The 21,731-nt window shown below is 42.1% G+C and overlaps 1 protein-coding gene across 2 annotated transcripts in view; it reads left to right on the top strand.

The window, feature by feature from the left end:
* col8a2 (collagen, type VIII, alpha 2) overlaps positions 1-21,731 on the top strand; it is a 419,777-nt gene that overhangs the window by 152,321 nt on the left and 245,725 nt on the right. Inside the window, exons 1-2 of one of the 2 annotated variants that reach the window (XM_078567143.1) lie at positions 8,163-8,370; positions 9,595-9,658. The gene's annotated coding sequence lies outside the window, so the exon portion shown is untranslated. Of the gene's footprint in view, positions 1-8,162; positions 8,371-9,594; positions 9,659-21,731 lie in introns of those variants that run through there. The other variant, XM_078567142.1, reaches the window with a different exon arrangement.

The following is a 21,731-nucleotide window of genomic DNA, read 5'->3' as shown; positions in this document are numbered from 1 at the left end:
AGAGAAATTAGAAATTGGCAATAATTGCTGGTCTTGCCAGTTATGCCCACATCCAATGAAAGAATGGCAATAAAAAAGAACATTTTCCGGACAAATTCATAAAGGAATACAAAAGTGCAGACACTTCTGTTGATAAATACCTGTAAGAAATGCTACTGGTATGTTGCAGACATGACAGACACAATAGAGCAGTGCTGAGATGTACCGATGTGGTACCATTTTATCACAGGGACAGTGAAATCCAAATCTGTTTCATACAAACAATACCAAATTAGACTTTTCACAAATAAATCTAAATCTGCATTATTCAAACCTTTTTACTTAGCTCATTCTTATTGAAGAATGAAAATATACAGACAAGAATTAAACAATTCAAAATGTGTGCATTTTGTAAGTTACAGGGAACAGCTATCACTCAGTGGGTTAATTCACAAGGCACGTCATAGTGCTGGCCAGGCCTTATTATCTACGATTGTGCAGCAAAGCTACTTCTGGCCCACTGACAAGCAAAAAAAAAAGTTTTGAATTAATTGAGGGGAAGTGATTTGTCTGTGATGGATTTTTGGTGTAATAATGTTTGTTTAGGAGCAGAAAAAAAGATCATATATCATAATTGTGCTGGGTGTGTAGATATATCAAAACCATCATTCCTTTATGAGTTAGGAGAGGTCACAAGGTACATTTACTGTGGCTGGAAGCCAGGGGTGGGGAAGCAAGAGTTGAATTCCGTGTGAGATGAGGAGTGTAGAACAGGAATCAATGCAAGCTGGGATGGGTCACAAAAGGACTGAAGTCTGAGGACTGTTTTGTCCTGTTTTTATTGTGTGATAGATGGAATTTTGCAACCATGAGGAATTCTGTGAAAGAAAGGAGGATAAATTAGATACAGTTTAACTTTTTTTTCCCCAAATATTGTCAGGCTAGCAAACCACTGTGAAATTCAAATATAACTTGACATCAGAAACCTGATGCTCTGGGGCTTTCACAACACAATGGTTGGCAGAAACTGGTTCATGGGAATTAAATGCTTAGAATAACCTACTGGGGGGAAATTTCTCTGCTGAAATGATTATAAGTAATCTCTGTGAAAAGTTCCTGAATGCTCATAGTCAATGAATGACCATTGCACATCAAGTGCTAATTGTGAGTTCTGGACTGTACATTAATAGTAAATAGAAATTTTGTGTGCAGTTGAAGCACATAACCAGGTGCATAGGCAATTAACTGGAAAAATTTAAATACATGTACATTTCTGAATGCTGAATTGTAAAACTGCAGTAACACCTGAGCACACTTCTCAGCAGCCCCCACTGCCAAAATATTCATACATCATTCTTGAAAGTCCACAAAAAGTTTATGAATTTTTATATCCCATTCTCAATGTATTTCTGCTGAAGTTCATCCAGTAGTAAGACTAGCAAATTGCAAATACTCAGTCACTGTACATGAAGAGCATTCTTTAAAAAAAAGACTGACACATTTTCATGAATATTCATTTAAAAGATCTGACTGATTCTGTTGTCATTCTTAAATATCCATGAACAGTTCTTGTCAAAAGCGAAATAGGAAAGAATGGAAAGAATTAAATGCAAAGTACGACTCGAATATTTGGAACATCAAACAATTGTTGGACTTACTTAGTTGTATTAAATCAAAATGAGTAACCAGACTTTACAGGCTGGAAATTCTGCCATCGGTATCTCAAGAGTGACTCCTTAGAGCTTATCCAACATCTACAAGTCACAAGTCAGGAGTATGATGGAATACTCCCCACTTGCCTGGATGAGTGCAGCTCCAACAACACTCAAGATGCTTGACACCATCCAGGACAAAGCAGCCCGTTTGATTGGCATCACATATCCACCACCTTAAACATTCACTCCTGCCTCCATCAATGCACAGTGGCAGCAGCGTGTATTGCACTGCAGCAACTCGCCGAGGCTCCTTTGACAGCACCTTCCAAATCCCCAACCTCTGCCACCTAGAAGGACAAGGGCAGCAGATGCATCGGAATGTCACCACCTGCAAGTTCCCCTCCAAGCCACATCCTGACTTAGAACTATATCGTCATTCCTTCACTGTCACTGGGTCTAAATCCTGGAACTCCCTTCCTAACAGTACTGTGGGTGTACCTGCACCAGATGAACTGCAGCGGTTCAATAAGGCAGCTCACCATCATCTTCTCAAGGGTGAGAATTAGCACCTTCTCAACAAATGCTGACCTAGCCAATGACACCCACATCCTGTGAAAGGGTAGAAAAAAATCTGACAGCACAACAGACCTGGGGCCGCCCAGTGTGACATCCACACAGAAACGCTATGTGCTTCCTGTGCGGGCTGGGGGGGTGGTGGAATCCCAAAATCAAGAGTGCGCTCTTTCGCGCATGCGTATGAAAGAGCGTACTCATTTCCCTGAGGCTAAGTGCAGCCTCAGGGGGATCGGCTCTAAGTGTAAAAAACCTAAAAATAGAAAAATTAAATTTCCCTAACATGTCCCCTCATGTGACAATGTCACATGAGTTGGGACTTGTCCATAGTTTTCACAAAGACTTTATTAAAATTTTTAAAACCCTACATGAAACCTCATCCCGCTGGTGGATGAGGTTTTCTGTTTTTTCTAGTTGCCGACGGGGCTCCTGGCCGACCCGCCAACCTTCAGGTTGGACGGGCAGGTCCTTTAATTACTTAATTGACCCTGTCAATGGCCTCAATTGGCCAGTGACAGGTCGGCGGGCCTGCAGCTGATTTCGCTGCGATCCCGCCTTCCTGAAAATTTAAATGGGGCGGGGTGACGACCGGAGTTCCGCCCGACGTCACCGCGTGTCATTTTACGCATCGGTGAGCGGGCCCCGCCCCCTGCTCACCGGCGTGTAAAATCCTGCCCCTGTATTCTATTGAGTACATTTTCAAACACATAATTCAAAGTAATTTTTTAAAAAATTCATTCATGGGATGACTTGGAGCTAGGCCAGCATTTATTGCCCATCCCTAATTGCCCTTATTCAGAGGGCATTTAAGAGCCAACCACTTTGCTGTGGAGTCACATGTAGGGCAGCAGATTTCCTTCTCTAAAGGGCATTAGTACACCAGATGGGTTTTTATAACAATCGATTCATGGTCATCATTTGGGCTTTTAATTCCAGATTTTTATTGAATTCAAATTCCACCATCTGCCACGGCGGGATTTGAAGCCTGGTCCCCAGGGCATTACCCTGGGTCTCTAGATTACTGGTCCAGCAACAATACCACTGCCCCATCACCTCCCCCTAAAGTGTTGAAATGAACTCTGAGAATTTCAGCGCAAAACGCACATATGCATTGAAATAATTAACATCAAATTCTGAGCATTTCAGTAAATTAAAACTTTAGGATTGGTCAAACTAAACCAATAAATCCAATGAAGACATTTGTTTTTTTACCCTGTAATTAGAGTATACACTTACAGGCCTGACATCAGCCACATCAGTAAAAATAAAAGTGTTGCAAAAGGAAAATTGAATGTGGCCCTTGCAAAATGTTCCATTTTATTGCAATTTTCTGAAGAATTTTATACTACAAACACAGCAGCAGAATCTTTCCCTGGAAACACAACAAAATTTCTTTATTAAATAAGTACCCCTTAAGCTTTCCAGTTATTGTGTGAAATTATCAGTTACATTGGGCGGAATCTAGTTGAGGCATCGGGGATCTCACCTGCGAGAGACCCACGCTGCTTCTTTTTGGGAAGGCCCACCAAACCACATGCCAATCAGGCAGTGGCAAGGGCAGTGGTGGGGCTTCCCCTGGAATCAAGGCCCCAGGGGCGGGAGTCTCACCTACTAAGATCTGCTAACCAGTCAGAGTCCGGCAGCTCTTGTGCTCAGTAGCGCCACAGAGGAGGCCGTGGCTGCCGCTGGAAGGACAGGCCACCGGAGTCACAGGATCACAGAACAACACAGGCCACAGGTCAGCTATGTGTTGGAGTGGAGGAGGGTGATAAGGAGTGTAAGGGGATCAGCAGCAAGATCAAAGCGGTGGCTCTCAGCAGGCCCCCTTTTTCCGATGTCCAGTCCCTCAATCAGGCACTGAGAGCCTTCGATCGAGGGATTGCCCCCCTGCCCCCACCCCACCAACCCCCATCACCGGAGGTGACAAGCTGGTTGCACAGTTTTATCTGCTGTGTTCGCCACATGGCAACAGGCCAGCATGCAGCTGGGTTAATGCCAGCGGCAGTGCGATGAGGCCCTTAAGTGGTCATTAATTGAGCACTAAAGGGTCTCCATAGGTGGCTAGGCTGAAAGATCGACCATGGGTCTTCCATCCCAGAACTTAATTCTGGTGGAGGCAGGAAGGCGGCGGGGTTCAGGAACGTCACCATCCCACCTAATTAAATGCCCTTCCTGTCTCTCAAGCTTGCCACGAGTGAGAGCACACGATTCCAGCCATTATATCAACGATCCACGTAGTCCAGCCAGAGCAGGATTAATTTGTTAACTTAATGCCAAAACATTCATAAATCATGGGTCAGCATTCTTCACAACATTCTAACTTTGAAAGCGTACAATTGAATTTGAGCTCAAACAAAATGTAGCACAATCCAGGAAAATAAGCCTTAGTTGGATTATGGTCTTTTTAGCTAATGACATAGCGGCCAAGATTTTATGGCTCACCCACGGCATGTCCCCCCCCTGGCAGATGCAGCGAGCCATTTAAATCTCCATTCAGTTCGGTATGACCATAATATCCTGCCAGGCGGCATGGGCTGTAAAATCCCGGCCAATCAGGAAGCTCTGCCCGGAAGTATCTTTCTCTGGATGTCATATTCTTTTTTATAGTAAAGAAATGGGTGCACATGCCCTCTGGTAAACAGATGGAGTACTTGCCGAAATAATGTTGAATCAATACTACAATAAACAGAAACATTTAAAGACTACGATGACCAATTAAAATCAAGTTAAATGAGGAGGCAAAGGTTTTAAAAACACTACAAATGAAATTGGTAAAGTCATTATTTTATTTAGCTAAAAGTATCATGTCCCTATATTGCAAAATTTGTGTCTTTTAACAACAATTGGGGGTCTTCGGCTTCAGGACCCCTACATCAGGGTCAAATGGGGGTCAGAAGCCTGCACTATGTTGGGAAATATGAGGTACTCCGGCTCGGAAGAAGCAGCAGGCTGCCCTTCCAGGTAAGGGAGGCGGAGGATGCCCCAGGATGAAGGCACCCTCTCTCTAAACTATAATTTTTAATTTTAAAAAATGCCCTCAGTAGCCATGGGTCACCATTGTGGGGATGGAACCCCTCAACAGGGCAATCAGACCAGGCAGTCGGGAGGCCTCAAAGCCTGCCTGGAGCACTGGCCCTCCCAGTTTGCCACCAGGATGCCACCTACAGGCAGATGGGCTGTTTCCAAATGCCTCAGGCGGACTGGAGTCCGACCAGAAAATTCTGGTCAACCTCTGTCAATCGGCCTTAATTGGCCTGTGAATACTCTCAAATGGCCACCTGGCTTGTTGTGGGTGAGTCACCTTGCTGGCCCGGGGAAAGGATGGAGCGGCAAACAGGCCACCCACCTGCCTCCATGCTCGCCCCCATCGGAGGCTAAAAATCCTCCCCCTGGATCTTATAATAGTTAAATAACATCTGCAGTGAGCTTCTTTAAAAACTGAAACACGTTTTAAGTCCTTTGTGTACTGTAATGTAATACACATTTAATAAATGGATATCTGTGAGCTCCATTTAATTTGTTATGCCGGGTTTAGAGACATTTGTAAATGTGGTGATGGCTTGTAATGTAATTTATTTTAAAAGTTAATGGATGTGGCTTCAATCACTTTTCTAGGTAAGTTTCCTGCAGGGCCCGCTTGCTGAGCCGAAAATTCTGGCCTTAAGGTCAGAGCCAGTGCCATTCAGGAGGGAAGTTAGGAAACACTTTTTCATGCAAGTAGTGTTAGCAGTGTGGAACTCTCTCCTGTTAAAAGCAGTAGATAAAATTGTAGTAAAATTGTAGCAGTAGTAAAAATTTGAAACCTGGGATCGATCGGCTTTTTGCTAAAAAAGGAAATGAAAGAATATGGAGTTAGGGAAGGTGGATAAGAGTACAGATTGACCACCACCTCATTGAATGACAGAACAAGCTCAAGGGGCTAAATGGCCTGTGCCTGTTGCTATGTCAGTCCTACCATGGTGAGAGAACAATGCAAAAGCTGTACAGGTCAAACTGGAAAAATAATGGCTAGATGGTTCAAAATTTATTGTGCATCATATAATAAGGACCCAGAATGTACAAGCTTAAAGATGGGTCAGTGCTGCAATGTGAGCTCCAGGTGTTGCAGTACCTTATTCACTGTGTGGCTCGATTTGGGATTTACTATGACACTAATTCTTGGACTCTGAAGGCTGAGTTAGAGATTTCTTACTGGCATCAAGCACAAGAGGGTGGAAGTAGATGAATAGGAATGGGATGTACTAAGGAAAGGGGTAAATTTGGACTTCTGAATGAAATCAAAGGAGCCAAATCCAAAAACAACAACCATATATATTTATATAGCACCTTTAATGTAATAAAATATCCAATGGGACTTCACAGGAGTGTAAATCCAAAGCCAAGCCTGGGCAAAACTGGAGAGGAGTACATATTCTAAACAGCAGGAATATGAATAAAAAACAGTTGGAATTAAGTGGGTAAGTATGGAAAAAAATTACTGAGGTAGCATATGGAGGATACATTAGAGGCTGGGTGCAGTTTCCACTTTTGGCGTAATCAGCAAATTGCGCCTGTTTTGTGAAGTCTTTTCTTCCCCAGGAGTTTCTGCTCAAATCTCATTTGCATATAGCCAAATGCAAAATCAGCGAAAATGGGCATGTGTTTTAAACTTCTTTTTTTTTTGAAAAAGATTTTGCTTTAAAAAAATTCCTTCGGTATTTAAGAGTGCTAACTCGGTAAAGTTTGAACAATACAGCTGAAAATTAGTTGGTCACAAAAAGAAACTCAGCATTTTAAATCACAGTGTCAATCTGCCGCCTGTAAGGAACCTGATTTTAAATGACTGAAAAATGACTTCTTAAAAAAAAATACAAAACTATTTTCTTGTTAGATTGGAGTAGCAGCCAGTTATTTAGTAAATTCAAAAAATAACTTAAAACCTTTGAAACTGTAGCTATTAATTTCTTTGCACCCAAAAGATCCAACTTTATTTTTTTGAAACTCCTTGAGGGGCTGCAAATGAAAGTAATTAATGAAATTATTTAATTTGTCCTGGGAGCACGGCCAGCTTTCTGGGGAAGGCCGGCTTTTAGCGTAATGTTGTTTGAACCAGCCCAAATTCAAGTTGCACTCAATGCAACTTGTGCTTAAAATTCTGCAATCTTTCGCCCCAGTAACGCCAATATCAGGTAACGTTCCAAAAAAAAAGACACCAGTGCAATCAAGCGGGAACTCCTGGCCTAGATGATTAAATTGGCACTTCTGTAAACAGTGGATGTTGCATGGGGCTAATGTGTCAGTAGATGTTGCTTGTACTAGGGTAGTAAACACCGAATACTTTTATGAGTTGCATATGTGAGTGGACATAGAGCTGCGCTTGGATATTAAGCTCAAAATGCTTTAGAGGTTCCACGTGCTAATGGACATGTTGCTCTTCTGGGATATATGGAGCATCTGTTTCCACTTCACAAAGCAGATCCATATTTAAGTCATAAAATCCAGACTTTACAGGGAAAAATGCACCAATTTTATTCCATTTGAGCAAGCAAATCCTAAAAACTTAGCTGCTGTGATTCAGTGAACAATTATCTGGTCACTTGGACTGGCTTTAGTCAGTTCTTCACAATTCTACAATTACATCTGTTGTTTTATTGATTAATGATGAGAAAGAGTGGCTCAGACAAATATTTGGTGAAGACAGAGAGATACAGGAATCATAAAAGTAAAAGGTTGCAAGTACTTTTTGTCAGCTGCACAACCACAGTGGCGAATGTCCATGAAATAAGCACGTGAAAATGTTTTTTGGTTAAAAAAAAATTCTCAAAAGTTCTTTCCCCTCCCCCAAACCCACAAACACGATTCTTTGTATCTTAGAACCTGAGAAACAATTCTCAGCTGGAAAATGCTCAAAAACCAAAGCTGATCTCAGTCTAGCCCATTAAACAGCTTGTGAAATAGCCCACTCTCACTCTCACACACACACGCACCCTCGCAGACATGCTGTCAAAGTGACTCTCTCTCTCTCTCTCTCTCTGCTGTGCAGCTTGAAGTTGCAAACTGCGTAGGAGCAAGTGCTCTGTCTATTCATAGAAACTTATGGAGTAGAGCATCCAGAAGAAAGTCCACCATCAGAACAAGAAAACTAGTCCTTTATTTTTTAACTGACGTTCTGCCACTAGCAAAGGTAGGAAATTTCAGTTTCCATTTCCTCATTTTGTGTCTGTATCTATTACATGTTGTGCATATTAAGCTAAGCCAAGTATATCTCTACATTTTTTACAGCTGCGAAATCTTTTATTCCTGAATGGTAGCAATCAGGAAAGCATAATAGAATTGAAACAAACTATACAAATTGTTTTGTGGCTTTTTGTTTATGGGAAACAAAACCTAAATGAGTTTTTTACGGTGTTAACTTCACTGGTTTTTTTTAAGCACAAAACTTCTTCATACCATACTGCTTTGGTCTTTAGATTGACCATAGCAAGAGTTTAAGGCACCTCTTAAAACAGCTTTCAATCCGATTGGAAACTATGCTATATACAACTGAAAGAAGTTCCTATTAAAAACAGGTGGTATCCTGACTGCTTCACTGGCACTAGATGGTAGAAAAATATGAACAAAGAAATCACTGTACGGTACTGGTCTACAATATGTAGTTTAGAATATTAGTCACATAACATAATTGAACAAAATATGTGCTGTGCTGGTCACACTGTTAGAAACTGCTCAAATTGGTGAATGAGTTAATGTTGTGATCTCTCGTATCAGATTCATTGTATATGTGAACGTTTTGACCTGGAATTTGCACCCAAAAATTCCGTCTTTTGGATGAGACATTAAACAGAGGGCTCTCTCAGTGGATATAAAAGATTCCATGGCACGATTCAAAGGAGAACAAGAGCATTCTCCCCAGCGTCCTGGCCAATATTTGTCTCTTGATGGACATCACTTAAATAAAGCACAGCTTATCTGGCCATTATCTCATTGCTGTTTGTGGAATTTTGCTGTGCACAAATTGGCTCCAGTTTTTTCCTGCATGACAACAGTGAATCCACTTCAAACAAAAAACTCCAGGGGCTGTAAAGTGCTTTGTGATACCCTGAGATTGTGAAAGGTGCTATATAAATGCAAGTTTTTTTCTCCTTCTTTCCGTCCAACTGCAGCACACCGATGACCTCTGGCACAAAAGATCGAGCAAATAGAGGCGACTTACACCTGTTCTTGTGCTATGCCTGAATTTCCTCAATCTATTACATCAGTTCTTTGAAATCTTTGGCCAGAAACCCTCACTGCTCATTAGCATAACTATAACTCTGTCCCATCCAAAAGCGTATATAAAGTAAATTTCTTGAATTAGTAAAGATTTAAAATGGGTGTCACCCATTTGCTTTCATTTTCTGCCCTTCAGAAAGGTTAGCAGATGTGATTCCAGTGCTGGGATTCAGAACTAAAATATGAACAAAGAAATCCCTGTACAGTGCTGGTTTACAATATGTAATTTTTTTTGTGTGTGAGCACTTAATTGATCAAGCAGTAATGCATGATTCTATCAATAAATCAGTCAGTATTTTTTCATAATAAAAGGCTGGAAGTCACCTTCAATGTTGTTGTGCCTGGGGTGCAATCATTATATTGTACAACAGGCAAGGAGTTAAGCCTCTTGATCAAAAGCTAAACATTGTAGATGCTGGAAATCTGAACGATATACAGAAAATGCTGGAAATGCTCAGCAGGTCTGGCAGCATCTGTGCAGAGAGAAATAGAGTTAACGTTTCAGGCTGATGACCTGCCATCAGAACAAAAAGCTTCTTGATAAAATTTAATCCATTTGATTCAATAGAATGGTAGAACACACAGGGCGTGGAGTAGCTCTACAGCAGTGTCATTATATTGCTTTAAAAAAGAACTTCCAGTGATTTTGGTTAAAAGACTGGCTAATCTGTTGTTAAAATAATAGCAGCAAGCTGGGTGACTGCTATTTGAGAGAAAGATGAAACTTACATTTGTGTGGCATCTTTCATGAACTCAAAGCACTTTACAGTCGAGGAAGAACTTTTGAAATGTAATCACTTTTGTAATGTAGGAAAAGCGGCAGCCAATTTGTGCACACCAGCTCCCACAAACAGCAATGTGGTAATGGCCAGCTATTCTGTTTTAATGGTATTGATTGAGGGATAAATACTGATCAGGAGACCAGGGATAATTCTCTCACTGTTCTTCGAAATAGTGCAATGGGATCTTTTATTTTGACCGATGAGGGTAGATGGGTCCTTGTTTTAACATCTCAGCTGAAAGACAGCAGTGCCACTGCCAGTGCAGGACTCCCTCAATACTGCACTGGAATGTCAGCCCAGATTTTGTGTTTCACTCTCTGGAGTGGAACTTAAACCCACAACCTTCTGACTCAGAGGTAACAGTGCTACCAACTGAGTCATGGCTGCACCACTACCCTTTTATGGTGCTGTGTGTGAAGAGGTAATGTCAAAGCCAGGGAAATGTTCTCACTTTTATATGCATCAGTTATGAAGACTGCACGAAATATTCTGGAGAAAAAAAACCACTTGTGTAGCACCACCTCAAAGTGGCGGTACGCAGAATATGTCACCTTCTCAGGGCCTAAAGTGCTGAATGACCTGGCCCGCAGATAGCAGCTCATGGCGTTGCCTGCCCCAGAGTATTGGAATAGTCTGTATAGTGCCACTAGAAGCAGTGAACAAATTTCTATCCCTTCGTCTTTTGCCTACATTATTAGTAAAATTAGGAGCAGTGAGTGATTATATCGATACTGTATTGTAGTGAGATTTGACAGTTGACACGATGTTGACACCATCTTATGTATCACACAAGCAGAGGGCATTTTTCAAATATGTTGTGGCCATGCTCATTTTTTAAAATGCCCCAGTTTTATTAGGTGCACGGGAAATTTAGGTGTAAATTGAGATTGGCAAAATCAGCCCCAAAATGAATGTGACTTCCTGCAACAGCAAATTCCACTCCAATTGTGTAAATTCTATATACACAGAGTGGGAGATGTGCATCTATGTAGCACAAGCAATGCTTTTGCAGACTGTACCTGTACGTTAGCTCAAGAAACACATTAGTCTGTCAAACATTCTTCAGTGAGTGCTTTGGAAGTAATTCATGTGATACCTGCCATTTTTTAAAGTATTTATATTCTAATATCAAACAATATATATGGAGCTAACTGTTGGGGTTAATTTGGTCTTTGCTCCGACGGATGTTTCTGGAGTCCTGAAACACTGCTGTAATTCATTTCAACCAATAGCAAACCTCTGTGTTACCTCTCTGCGCTCTCATTGAAGATACATCTTCAGATATAGCCTGAACTATTCTACAGGATCTGCAGAAGGATATAAAGCATGCTGAATTGAGGAACCAGCTACTACCTAAGTTAAAAGGTGGTATCGGATATTCCCAGACATATCTTTGCAGATGTTGATTTCCCATTGTATCTCATCACATTCCATGAATGTCAATTAATATGTGGGGTTTGGTGATGTCACACATATTGTACAATGATTGTGAGCAGTTTTGTGATGCACTTAGGTGATCATTGTAGCTGTACTGTGTAAACAAAAAGTGCCTTCAAATATTTTAAATTTAACATGACTTAATCTGTATTATATATTTCATACCACAAAACAATGAACCCTTTGTATTAGATGCTATGTCATACTGATATCAGTTTGATAATATGAAATCTATTCAATGATTTTCAAAGCCAGATACTTTATTAAGCAAACATATGAATTAACCCCTTAAATCCTAAATATATGTGCTAACTGAATTATGGTGAGATGAAATGTTTCTGAAAACATTTGTTTTGCTTTGTATGTTTAGGTTTGCATTTTTGAATGTGATTCCAACATTAGTTGCATTTCAGGAGCAAAATAGCAATAAAAACACAATTGTTTTGTTTTTTTGAAAGGAGTATCGTGAGGGTCAGTGAATTAGTTCAGTTGGCTAGCTGGCTACAATGTGGAGCAGAATTATGGCAATGACATGGGCTCAATCCTTGTACTAGCTGTGGTAGTTCAGGAGATCTGCCTCTTTACTTTGTCCCATGCTTGACGTGGAGTGATGCCTCCAAACTATATAACCAATTGTCTCTCTCTCTAATGGAGAGTGATGCTTCTGGTTCTTTGTGGACTATGGCTAAGTACCTGAAAGAATTCTTGAGTATTGCTGAATTAAAAGACACATTTTTGTCGAAGTTTTTCATCTTACACACATTACGACAACTCACAAGAAAATACCAGTGTCAGGGGAAACAACATATTTATACTGTATGAGAGTGCTGATTGGTCGACAAGTGGACTCTGATTGATAGAGGCGTTGCCATGGAGAATGCACCAGTTGGTGATGACTGACAGTTAACTGCTAAGCATTGTTTGAAACCATGGCAATGCCTCTACCAATCAGAGTCCCCTTGCCAACCACTCAGCAATCTCTTCTCATACAGTATAAATATGTTGTTTCCCCTGACTTTGGTATTTTCTTGCTAATTGTCCTGATGAGTGCAAGACAAAAAGCTTTGATAACAAATGTCTCTTTTTTCAGCAATACTCAAGTTCTACCTAACAACTATGTGAAAGGATTCTATATGATTGACAAAGGAGGGCTACTCTAGTTGGAGCAGACTTTGGACAGTATTTTATTTCCACTGTTAATGTCAGTTCTAGTGCTGATTCAGGCTATCAGGATGTAAAGAAGCTATTAATGATTGTATACCATTGAAAGCCTTGCTCAGTTGCATACAGGTAGTCCATGAGCACAAAAGTGTCAATGTAACCTGCTTTTAACATAGCTTTATCAATGCTTTGGGCCCATAAGATTCTAATTAAAACATTTCCCTATCCTTTGTACATAAATTTAATTTCCTACATAAGACTATTTAAACAGTTGCTGATTTTACACACTACTATGGGCAGAATATTGAGCTCGGCGGGTGGGCACTTACTTGACCCGCCAAGAGTAAAATGATGCGTGATGGTGTTGGGTGAGTGTCCCGGCGTTATCGCATAGTCCTGTGATAGTTCGTTTGGCGGGCGAGCACTGGAAGCGGCAGCGTACCCGCCGACAATTAAAAGACCAATTAAGGCTATTAAAAAGGTTTATTTCAAAGGTAAATTTCAAATTTACACTGTCTGTCCAACCGTATGGTTGGCGGGCAGGTGAAAATGCCAAGCAGCCGTTGGACTTTTTGGGGAAACCTCATCCATGGGCGGGATGAGGTTTCCAAAAGCAAATAAAAATCTCACACTTGAATTAAAAACGTGTCCCTGCTCATGTGACAGATGAGGGGACATGTTTTCTGACATTTTTATTCTCTTCACTTTTTTTTTGAACAGCGCTTCATCTCCCTGAGGCAGCTCCGTGCCTCGGAGATTGAAGCGCTCTTTCACGTGCATGCGCGAAGTTCACACTAGCCCCGCTCGCCCGCCTCCCCCTACCCGCGCAAGCAGCGCTGAGCGAGGCAGCTCACATTCCACACTGGGCGGGCCTTAATTGGCCCGCCCACGTAAAATCGCGGTGCGGTGCGGTGCCGATCACGGGCGGTGGTCGCCCGCCAAGCACCCCCGCCAAGGGCAAAATTCTGCCCTATGACTAGTATTGGAATGATACATTATACTGCCCTTCTTCTCTTCAGTGCTCTGCCTGAAGTTAGGTCCTTGGTGATCATTTGCTAAACCACAGCAAATGCTGTGATTTTTTTTTTCCCTGTGGCTAGGGTGAGGAGGCAGACCCCGGGTTTACTGGAATGGGGGTCAAACTGCATGCTGTTGGCATTAATCTGATCCACACACCAGCTGTGCAGCCAAGTGAGCTAACCGGCCCCCCACATTATGCCATTATATAAATGTAAGTAAATAGCATCTTGTGGCAGGAGAATGCAATGTTAACAAAATCCTTATTGTTGCTGTTCAACATATATAATGCAAATTTGATCAAGATCAGTCTTAGTTCTAAATCTCGATGTTTTAGCTTTGAAGACAAGCAAGCTCAGCTTGGTGTCATGCATGTTCAGACTGATGCCATCACTGGCTGCTGATTACCGTGTGCAAAAGGACCTACAGATTGTCACAACAATCCAGCAATCTGTCCTCCAATAGATCACTAGCATTGCTGAGAGAATTGGTGTGGCTTCATGAGGCATGAACCTGCTGTTCTTTCAGAGCAAGCATTTGTTCTCCCTCTCCTGCCAGTCAGCCAGCCGCAATAACCTGCATGATCCTCTGCCATTTGGTTGCACACCGGCTGGATGTTTAGGCAGTGGAATCCCTTTCGGTTGCGGCGCGCCTCAGAGTTGACATGCAGCACCCGCAAAGCAATGTTTGTGTAGTCAATCGAGCCCGACACTATGGGGAAACCTGCAATCCTAGAAAAGCTGCATGCTCATTCCTCCTGCTCTGTCTTGGCAAGAGAGAATGAAATGTAGCTAGCTCTCATTTAATAGAGAGTCTCAGTGAACTCCCTTATGTAATAGTGATCAGGAAACTCTGAGATGTTGCAAATATCTCCCAGTCCAACTTGAAAGGAGCCAAGTTCATTTTCGGTCACTTTCAAAGCTATTGGCAATGCTATCCTTGCCCTGCTCTGAAGTTGCAGTTGTGTTTGAAACAGATAGCAGATTTCAGTAGGGACCTTCATATTGAAGTACAGACATCCCACACAGTTCTTCACTCAGGTGCAGGTAGGACAATTGCTCCCTGAACACCCTGGATGGATATGACCTCCTACTGAGAGCCCTTCTCCTCCTCTTCCCCATTCCAGCAGCTTGTCATTCTCTGCTTGCCCTTTATTCATTCACCAAGTCATGCCAAATTCCAAGGGGAATAACTATTAGTTCATACATGTCTGGGAGCAGCCAGTTTGTGCAGAAGTCTTGAGGTCAGCAAAAACTCTGTCAGCACCTGGCACACCACTCCTTACAGACATTTGTAACTTTTAACAACTTAGCGAGCACCAAACGCTTGTAAATTCATAGCAACAGCCAGAAGAAATCAACCAGCAACTAACCTGTAAACAGTTGATGGTGCCTTTAAACAGTGTTGGTGGAGGTCCTTCCTTCTGCTGAATGCATGTTCAGCTGTTTTAGGCTAAGAGAGAGCATTAATTGGAGGGTTAAGCTTCAAAATGGCAAGGCAATGTTGCTGATTGACATCATGATATGCTGGCTCTGCAAACTTCTGATAGACTTTCTAAGACGTGTGTGCTAAGATCAGGATAAATTAACCTGTCAGCCTCAATCTTCTTGCACCTCAGCAGTAACCTGCACCACACCACAGAGCCTCAGGCCTTGGTCATTTTGGCATATCAGTGCTTCTTTGTCCCAGCTGTAGTTCAGTCCCTTTTTGAGGTTCTACAAACACACATCTTTCCAGATTAGAGTATTTGGCCTCCACTTCTCTCTCTGTCTCCCAGTGGATGTCAGTTCAATTGCCAACCAACCGCCATCTCTTCTGTTGACATCCAAAGCATTTAGGCACTGGTCTGAAGAGTGGTTTGCTCATCCATTATCTGAATACCTCATTGGTAAAGTAAAAAAAAATTCTATTGATTAGTCAGTGGATTACTGTAATAGGTCATATTCCTCAAAGAAAACCAATTGGGAGAATATTTACAGCGTTTATAAAGACAGAAGACTGATTAATCCAGGTTCCGTTGTAATAATATTGTCTATTATGTCTTATTGTACAACAGTGTACTCTCATTTCTGTTACATCTTCTATTAGGGTATGTAGTCCCCTACATGGAGGTTTTTTTAACTAGAGAACACTTTTTACCTCTAGTAATTTTGTTTAAAATTAACCTCACAAAAATGATGTAAGAAATTGATTACTTAAGCCCAACTCAACACATTTTTTTGCTCAGTGGTTGTGATTGGTTTAAGAAACATGTTATACCTGAATAATAAAAGCAAAAGGTGCTGGAAATACTCAACAGGTCAGGCAACATCTGTGGAGAGAAACAGGGCAGAATTTTCTGCCTGTCAGGCGGGCGGGCCCGACCCAATCTCCAGCGGGCGGGGAGCCGATCCCCGCCGGAGAAGTGGGCCCTGCCGCCATTTTATGTGGGCGGGCCAATTAAGGCCCGCCCAGCGTGTCATCCGGTGAGAGGCGCTATGCGCTCCCTGTGCGGGCGGAGGGGATTCACCAAAAGTGAGAGTGCACCTTTTCGCGCATGCGCACGAAAGAGCGCACATCTCCCTGAGGCTAAGTGCTGCCTCAGGGAGATCGCTGACACTTTTAAAAATATTAAAAATAGAAATTAAAAAATTTCCCTAACATGTCCCCCTCAAGTGATGGGACATGTTCATAAATTACACTAAAACTTTATTAAACTTTTTAGAACCCTGCATGAAACCTCATCCCACCCGCCGCTGGATGAGGTTTCATGTTTTCTCTATTTGCTGCTGGGGCTCCTGGCCGACCCGCCAACCTTAAGGTTGGACGGGCAGGTCCTTTAATTGTTTAAACGATCCTGTCAATGGCCTCAATTGGCCATTGACAGGTCAGCGGGCCCACAGCTGATTTTGCTGCGCCCCCGCCTTCCTGAAAATTTAAATGGGGCGGGATGACATCAGGGGTTCCGCCCAACATCATCCCGCGTCATTTTATGTGTTGGCGAGCGGGCCCCGCTCCCTGTCCACCGACAGCAAAATTCTGCCCACAGTGTTGACATTTCAGGTCATCTTAAAGATCAACTTGACCTGAAACATTAACTCTTGTTTCTTTCCACAGATGCTGTCTGACCTGCTGAGTATTTCAACGTTTTGTTTTTATTTCAGATTTCTAACATCCATAGTATTGTGCTTTTGTATTTAGAAATATATTGTCGTTTGGTTATGGTCGCTTTAAAACTACGAATGTCAGCATGTCTGACGGGTCTGGACATTTCTGAACTTTTGGTAGAAACTGGCCACCATGGATGAGACACAGTGAGCTGCTGAATTCATTGTAAGGGCTGAATTTTATGTCCCGCGGGCCACTTGGGCGTAAAATCGCACGAGAAGACAACGGGCGAGTGTCCCAACATCATCGCGGACTCGCATGATATTTTGCTTGGCACACAAAAGTCAGAAGCGTGACAATTAAGCGGGCAATTAAGCCCATGCTCGGCGCAATTGTCTCCGGTTTTTCATGGCCCGTCCAACCTTATGGTTGGCGGACGGACGAATCGACCAGGCGGCCTTTGCATTTTTCATCAAACCTCATCCGAGGGAGGGATGAAATTCCTGTTGCGAAATAAAATAAAAAATAAATATCTGTGGACAGCGTTTTCATCAGCTAGATTTTCAGGTGATTGATTGTGATGCATGGACATTTTTTTTTTTTGCAGCTTTTCAAACCTTTATTTTAGCATTTTCAGGCCTGCAGCTCCCTGAGGCGGCTGTCTTCCTTCAGGGGGCTTTCTCGCAGCGCTTCCTGCGCCCATGGAAATGTCATCGCCCGCCCTCTCCCTGCCCCACCCTGTCAGCGCTGAGCTTCTCAGCACACGTTTCATGCTGACTGGCCGTCAATTGGCCAGCCAACATGAAATCGCGGTGGTGGGGGGGGGCGATCGCAGTCCATTCCCTGGCTGCTCCTGGGCCCGCCGATTGCGTGCGCCCTCCAAAGGTAAAACTCAGGCCTAAGTATTTCTGTGTTCTAGATGTTGTCTGGAACATTGACCTGTTCTCAATTATTTGAAGCTAATGTAGGGATCTCTAACCAGTCTCCAATGAGTTAACTAAGTTTTATTTCTCTGAGGTTTGGGTTTTGGATTTTGCTGCCAGACAAGTTGATTTTCTATCTCTTATGCTCATTAGCAGTACTAAGGATAATATGTTGTACAGCTGTATCAGTGAACCTTTTGATGATAACTTCATTCCTGGAATTTTTAAAAAAAAATTAATTTTGTAGTGGCCCCTTCAACCTTCAGCAGAAGCCATGAATCCCGTGGACTAAACACAGGCACAAGCGAACTGAACAGTGAAAAGAAGGACATTATTGCATTATTCCATAGCTGAGATTATTGCTTTCGTCTATTTTGGCAAGTTATTGAGTCATTGATTACCACTGCTCCTTTAAGTTCCAGTTGGGCATTTAAAGAATTTTTTTTATATATGTAGTCCCCTAGAGCCTAGTATGGTCAAGGTTAGAGTAAGAGTGAGATGTATTTGCCATACTACATACACCTGACAGGATTTTTTGTTTTAGTTAGTTCAAACAGCCCTCACAAAATGGGCTGACTCTTTCTAAATTAAGCTCGAAATAATGCAGAGATTAGCAGTACTGAATGTTTCAAACACTACTGCGAGATAGCACATGTTACAGGATCCATTGGGTGTTGCAGTTATGACTCCTGCCATTCAATATGACAATTCAAATGAACAGGCTTCAGTGGCACTTCTATTCACTGTGGTCATATAAATTTTAAAAAATCTATGACTGAGTTTTCCCTGCTGATTAGAGTAAATGGCAGCTTCCCAGCGGGTTCCCGGAGGAACCCTCCTCAATAAATAGCTCTATGGTGCAAGTAGGGTCTACCTGGGCCGCCACCATAACCACCCCTCCTCACTGCCCCCAAACCCCTCCCTGTCTGCCTGGTGCCGACTTCCCCAAAATAACTCTCATGTCTTTGACATTAAGACACTCTTTCCCTGGTGTTACAGCCCCACCAATGGTCACCACTAGGTGGCGCTCCTTAGGGTGCTGACTGCTGCCTGATTGGGCCAGCAGCTTTTGGGGATAAGCCGCCATGCTCAATTGGATAGTAGCCCCGGCAGCTTGCTAACTGGCCTTTGCTGGTAAAACACTGTTGCAGAGTCCTCCTGCCAGTTGAAACAGGGTTGGCTCCCATTTTTGGCCCTAGAGGCAGGGTCTTTCTTTCATGGGATGTAGGTGTCAATGGCAAGAGCAGCTTTTGTTGCCCATCCCTAATTGCCCTTGAACTGAGTGGCTTGTGAGGCCATTTCAGAGGGCTGTTAAGAGCCAACAACATTACCATGGGTCAGGAGTCATATGTAGACCAGGCTGGGTAAGGACAGCAGATTTCCTTCCCCAAAGGGCATTAGTGAACCAGACAATTGGCAATCAATGGTAGCTTTGGTTACCGTTACAAAGACTAGCTTTAATTCCATTAATTTTATTTTATTAATTTTATTAATTAATTGAATTTAAATGGTAAGATTTGAACCCATGTCTCCAGAGCCTTAGCCAGGGCCTATTGGATGACTAATCCAGTGACATTACCACAACGCCACCATCTCCTCAACCGTCACTGAAAAATTCACCCCTATGATAGCGTCATACACAGTCAGCATTTCTCTACCCAAGACATTATCGCTAAAATTTCAGCTTTCCAGGAAATGATCTCTGCAGTCTAAACAATTATACAGATCGGAAACTTTTACACTGAACGAGCAGCCAAACCGTCTAACAGTTGCAATTAACTTTTTGGCAGGAAGTTTAATAATTCAACATTCTCACTTTGTGAAGTGAACGATTTCTTACACGTAAGAAATTGAATCAATTCAGATCCATTTCCCTTAACACACAATGAAAGCATGACAGATCAGGAAAATTTGCTTGGGGCACTAATATTGGCTCACGCACCCTTTGTTTCCAAAGGGAAATAAAATTGCAGGTACAGTCCTCTGCCACAGATTTTTTTCCTTGAAAGACAAAACTGTTAAGTTTATGTCAGAAAGCAAACAACATGACCTCAATTCTTTCCCCTGTGTACAAGGCCAAAAGTAAAATAGCTCACATTAATGTGCCAATTACAGAATTTTCCTCTTTTGCAATTTTCTCAACTATAAATGTTTTTTTTTATAAAAAAAAATGCAACTAAAAGCGATACAGAATTCCAATGAGGGGGCACACATCATTGTTTCCCAAAATCTGCATCTGGTGACCCCAGGCCCCATTCACCTCATTGTGAGTTCGGCATCCGTCTGCATTCTCTTGGGTAGATGCAGTGGATTTAAAGGGATGGGAGCCCCGACAGCGGCTAATTAAAATGCAGTTGAGTGTCCCCACAAACGGCTGTGACAGAGTTGCCTCCAGTTTTCTGGCCCGGCATCATGGCCTCTGCCACCCTGACAAAATGCAACCCACTGTTGTTTTCCTAATTTTGTGATTAGTCAACCAAGCACCTCATGAGTTATTTTAACTGCTGATTGATGCTGTAAGATATTTGTTCATATTAACTGTTTTGTTAAGATTAGCATGACCGTGCAGTTCTATTACTAAGGGCTGGTTGCCCAGTAAGCTTTAATTTGTTACAATAAAGCAACAAACATAAAAGTGGCAATTTTTCCAAGTTCTTGCTCACAGCAGGGAGCCTTGCCAACTAGGAGCATGCATGAAATTCAGCTTGCATGGCAAACTAACATAATGATGTCCATTAATTTAAATGATAAGGAAACAAATGCACAACATGTGTCCACATTTGCACTAAGCACTCCCAGCTGGCATGACCTCCTGACCAGGAACACCAAGTTGAAAATTACCCCTAACCTTTCTACACAACTTAGTGTGCCTGTCTGCAAGGCATTATCTGTATGTAACCAAAAATTTGCAGACATGGAAAAGGTACATACTGAAAGTGCACTGGTTCACCTACTTAATACAAACCAGGCAATGCTTCAAATGATCAGGAGATCTGTGGGGAGAAGTGACCAGTTAAAGTTTCAAACATAACCCTCCATCAGAATTTGAGTCCCAATGAAGGGTTATGGTCGAAATCTTGTCACTTCTCTCCATAGATCCAGTGCATGACTTGAGTGTTTCAAGTATTTGCATTTTCTGTTTCAGTTTTCCAGCATCTGCTGTATTATATATTTTTTCATTCGTTTGATATTCTTCTATAATAATTACATCGATGGCAACGAAATGTTGAGCCTTTCTTCCAGGCTTCACTCACCCATTTTAATCATTGATTGAACATTACCACATTTCCTACCACAGTCACTAGGATTCAAATTGGCTGTAAAGTACTTTGGGATGTCCTGAGGTTGTGAAAAGTGCTATATAAATTCACCCCTTTCTTTCTTTTATTGATAAAGAGCAAAGATGAAAACTAATGTTTGCTTTTAATTTGTTGTGGAATCTGTACTGCAGTCCTCAGAAAACCAATCATTGCTCTTCCTATGGAAACAATAACTGCAGACTATGGAAGATAAAATGAACCTATATTTTTAACTAAGGCTGTGTGGTAACCTGAGGTGTAACACACCTTTAAGACACTATGAGCAGATTGACCACATGACTGTAAGACCCAATAGCTGTGTAGCGTGAGCTACTAGGTCAATGTTAGTCTAGAGTACGGTCTGGCTGGAGAAGCACACATCATGTTAATGCTCTGGTGTTTGTGTAAATAAAATAGTATGTGCTTCATTTTATATTGGTCTCTGCATCTGCCGTATATTGTAATCGACTCACCTGCCGACAGAAAAGCGTGCAACCGGTTTGTGAGCAAAGCGACCCATAGTCAAAGCACAACAGGCTGACACTTAGTTTGCAATATTCAAGAAGA

The sequence above is a fragment of the Cetorhinus maximus genome, chromosome 21 (assembly GCF_964194155.1).
Source record: "Cetorhinus maximus chromosome 21, sCetMax3.hap1.1, whole genome shotgun sequence".
Classification (NCBI taxonomy): domain Eukaryota; kingdom Metazoa; phylum Chordata; class Chondrichthyes; order Lamniformes; family Cetorhinidae; genus Cetorhinus; species Cetorhinus maximus.
This window is presented reverse-complemented; position numbering and strand designations above follow the sequence as displayed.